Here is a 5,349-nt window from a genome sequence, read left to right on the forward strand (position 1 = left end):
TTTTCCAAGGCTACAACTCGGGCGCGAAGCTCGTTGACTTCTTCCATTACTCCAGGATGATTATCGATCGAAACGAGCAGATGAATAAGGTTTAGAATTTGATGTAGTATATAATCATGACGAGATACTCTGTAAATGAGAGAAAAAATGGTGTTTTGGACAGGTTCACCGGTAAGTACTTCAGGTTCTTCACCAAGAGGTGAATCTGGTTGGTGGAAAGGATCGCCTTCTTCGCGTCTCCATTGATTAAGTCGACTACGAACCCATCAGATGAATTGGGGATGGCTAATTGATTGATTCATTCTGGTGACACCGCTTTCGGAGCTTAGGTGAATATCCATGTTGGAATAGCTGTTGGAATAACTATCGGAATAGCTATCGAAATCTGAGGGACTCGAACTGGTTGAGGGATTCATCTCGTACGATCAGATGAAGGATTTTCGATAAGAAATAGATTATAGGATGTAGATTAGTACCCTGCAATACATAATTTACTTATGCATATATAATACTAAAATCCCATAAGTTATGGAGGAATCTACGGAATATGACAGGCAATGTTTACAGTAACAGATAGCTAAGATATGGATTAGCAGATACGCTAAGATATGGATTAGCAGATACGCTAAGATATGAATTTATCTATACACTGTCTATGCAATAGAGGCAGTAAGACGTGTCTAGACTTTAAGGATGATAAGTAAATAATTTTCGACACGAAATGATAAGCAAAACTTTTGACATGCAGACACGGTCGAAGTCCAGACCCACTAATGCATCTAAATAACTATCAGTTAGACACACTAATGCAAGACCTGGTTCGCTAAGACCACCGCTCTGATACCAACTGAAAGGACCCGTCCTAATCCACCTGGACGAAATCTTCAACAGTGGTCCCATTACGAGGTACTGAACTCTATATGCCATTAATGACTCCATGTAATATCTCTAAATGAGCAAATGCACAGCGGAAGATTTCTTTCGTACCTGAGAATAAACATGCTTTCAAGTGTCAACCAAAAGGTTGGTGAGTTCATAGGTTTATCATAAAACAATAAAATTCATCATTTTGATAGACCACAAAATTAAAATCCTGCATGGTACAAATGGGCCCGAATCCTATACCCACCTGTAATGTACATGCGATATCTTTTAAATACAGTACACCTTTCTCGTGTACGAAACCATTTTCATAAATCATAGTAACCGTACACATATCTTGTGCACAAAAATAACATACACATAACCTGTGTATAAAATCATTCTCTCGATATATAACATTCACATCAACTGGTGGCAATTATCATGTCCACATAATTCAATGGTGGCAATTATCATGTCCACATAATTCAATGGTGGCAATTATCATGTTCACATAATTCAATGGTGGCAATTATCATGTCCACATAATTCAATAATAATCTGCAGAACTTCTGTCTGCATAATAATTCATTCGAGGAATGTTTTGCTTGTGTCTATCTCGTCAAACATTTATAAAAACATTTCATATGTTCGCAGTTCAAAATATATTTCAAAAGCATTTAATAAAGCAGTTGTAAAACAGTTATCAAGCAGCACATGTATTCTCAGTCCCAAAAATGTAAAGAGTAAAAGGGAATCAAATGAACTCACCATACGATATTTTGTAGTAAAAATATGCATACGACGGAACTGAACAATGCAGGGTTGGCCTCGGATTCACGAACCTATATCATTTGTATATATAGATTAACATATATACTGATAATCGAACAATTTATTAATTGTTAATTTAGTAATTTATATGTTTCATTAATATCTTAATTAACTATTCATTTTATATACTTTGGATAGTTAATTAGTATTTATTATAAAAATTTTAATATAGTTATGTCATATGTATCTAAGTATATATATGTTTTTTAATATAACAAAAATTTATTTGGTAAAATAATATTAATATTAAATAAAAAAATGTATTTGATTAATAATAATAATACCAATAATAATAATAATAGTAATTAGAGTAATAATAATAATAATAATGATAAAAATGATAATAATAATTTTAATAATCTTAGTGATAATACTAATAATATTATTAATGATATTATTGGTAATAATATTAATGATATTAATAACGGTACTTAATAATTTAATTAAATCATAACTTAAATCTAATCTTAATCATTTTCTTAATAATATTTGTATCTATAACTTTTATTTTTATAATCTTAACCTCATTAAATCTTAACATTTATAATAATAATAATAATAATAATAATAATAATAATAATAATAATAATAATAATAATAATAATAATAATAATAATAATAATAATAATAATAATAATAATAATAATAGATATAGTAAATAATAAAAAGGCTACCTTATGGTATCAAGTCTTACAAAACTATAAACGCCTATGCCCGGGCTCGAACTCGAGACCTCTTATTAACTCGGTAACACATCAAACCATTCTTCCAAATCTAATTTTCTAATATTATATGGAACCAATTATAATTAACCCGCTTATAAGATCAAGCCCAACAGAATAGCATTGATCTCGACCCATTAGAATATCATCATCGCACATCCATCATCATCATCATCATTCATCTCATTAATCTATATCATTTTCCTCATCAACGATATGGTTACCAATTATCATCTCTTATCTCCACTATCCTCCCCATCATAGCATAACCATCTTCATGATCATTATCATCATCGTATTTATATCATAATTTCACGTTTCATCATATTATCCCATCGTCTCCATCATTAACGCAGAGAAGAGAAAAAAATTATAAATAAAAGTGGCCTTTTGTTTCACCCTATGATTAAATCGGCCTAACAGTAGGCTCACAAGTCCAAAAGCTAAATCCATTAATTGAATTCAATAGGCCCAAGTAGAAAACAAAAGTTTGAATTACGGCCCAATCTATTTGATGTCCAACTTTGTAATTAAGGTATGTCGACGGGACATATTGGGTGGGGTTCAACACGCATCATCATTCTTTATAACTTATAATATAATATCGTCTATATCATTAACGTAACTATTTCCATAATCACGATTATCATTCTTCAATCTCGGCATTATCAATTTAATAGCTGTACAGTAACATAAAATAGAGATAGAAAGTGCAGCAAAGGCTGCTGTTGTGATGGTGTACAACTGTGAAAACAGCAGGAAAGAAAGCTCTTTTACCGACAGCAATAGTGGCAACGTGGTGGTATTTTTGATGGTTGTAGGTGTGCAGCAGTTGAATAGTAGTTAAACAAATGGTGGTGGTTATTGGTGATTACAACAGAAAAATTAAATCGAGCAAGGTGGTGGGTTTATGTATAGAAACGATGGTGTTTTTAAGAGTGGTGATTGATGATGGCAGTTTAGTTGATGGTGGTGGTGGAAACCGATGGTGGTGATCAGAGTTCGAACCAAAATAGAAAGAAAAACAATCCGTAGAAGCAGTAAAGAAAAAAAACAATTAGTGTGTGTGTTGTTTGTTGTAATCTAAAAGAAGTTGTAACAATGGTTAACCCCGGGTTGTTTGGTGACGAGTGATGGCTACAGTAGCAATTATATTGATGATGTTTGAAGGTCTTTTTAACCCTGAAACACTTGAAGAATCAGCAGTATGGGCTGCTATTTAGGTAATAATAATGGTTATCAGTTTTCTTGAAGAGGTTTGAATGGAAACTGGAATGCTATTGTAGTAGCTGGTAGCCTAGGGTTTATGGTGATGATGAGCAATTAGATAATAGTTTAAGAAACTAAAATAGTAGTTTGGTTTTCTTTGAGTTTGGTTCTCGTTGGTTTTCATCAAAAAGAAGAAAGGAAATAGAGAAAAGGAAAGAAGACTAAAGTGTAGGTTCAATGCATGTTAAATTTTATATATATAGAACTCGATTAGCTGGCAAGATTTAAGATATAGATAAAACCAAAAGCCAATAAAAATAGTCTAGTGGGTAAAAGTTTGTATGTTACGTGTTTGTGTTTTTGTTAGAAAGTCAGCAAGAAAACAAAGTACCAAATATTCTCACATGCTTTACAACACATTGCCACATCCTCTTAATCATGTAACATGTATGTATATATCAAGTTGAATCTTGTCTGCCAATAGTAAAAATATCAACCTAGCATGGATCCCATTAATAATCTTGTAAACTTTTTAGTAATCATTTTAAATATTTATTACTTCATTTATATTCAATATTTAACCCAGTAACATATTAAAAACGAATTACAATGTATAATATAATAATTAATATAAATCACAACTAGAAATTTTATGTTATATAAATATGTTCAAAGCTTTAATATATATATATATATATATATATATATATATATATATATATATATATATATATATATATATATATATATTAACATATCTAATTACAAATAGTTGTTCATGAATCGTCGGAATAGGTCGAAGTCTAATGAATGTACGAAAATAGTTCAAAAATTTTGAGACTCAATATTACAGACTTTGCTTGTCGTGTCAATTTCATATAAAGATTTAAATTTAAATTTGATCGAAAATTTCCGGGTCGTCACATCATTAATTTAAGCCTGGTTATTTACAAAGGTACAAATTATGAAACGAAAAATACAAGTTTTCTAAGCGTATGTAACGTCGTTTGAGAAACCGAAATCGAAACATAAGTCGAGTGAAAATGTACGAGTCATCGGAACTAAATTTACAAATTAACTATGCACGTAAATATAATAGAATATATAATTAATTATATAAATTAAATATATTATATATATAATATTATAAAACCAATAGCCGCCCATGTTGTAAATGAATTGGAACTGTTAAGAGTGACCATGCGATCGCATGGTTGTTGCTCACAAGCCCCATGCGATCGCATGGGGGTTAGGTGAGGGAAATGTCTATAAATTCGTCTGATTTCATTTCAGTTCTTCACTTCCTCTTCTATCTATCTCTGATATCTCTCTATATATAAATAATAATTATTATTATTATTATTAATATTATTATTATTAATGAGATTAATATTATTATTTTTAAGCATTGTTATTAGTAGTAGTATTATTAGTATACATAAAATACTACAATGAGATGATGAGCGAGTTATTTCAAACGGGTTTTTCGAGCGGGATAGAGCTAAGGAATTTATAGGTTATAGCTATGGAGGTTATGGGTAATGTTCGGAGGTATAACTTGTGAGGCCAACCTAGTGTTTATCATCTCCGTTGCGTCTATGTACTTTCCTGCAATATTGAATCTCAATATTGATACGTGAGCACTCATATCTTACCTTTTATATATTAATAGTATATCCCTGACTTGTGCTCGAGTATATATGATCATGCATGCTTGTATATT

The sequence above is a fragment of the Rutidosis leptorrhynchoides genome, chromosome 11 (genome assembly GCF_046630445.1).
Source record: "Rutidosis leptorrhynchoides isolate AG116_Rl617_1_P2 chromosome 11, CSIRO_AGI_Rlap_v1, whole genome shotgun sequence".
Taxonomy (NCBI): domain Eukaryota; kingdom Viridiplantae; phylum Streptophyta; class Magnoliopsida; order Asterales; family Asteraceae; genus Rutidosis; species Rutidosis leptorrhynchoides.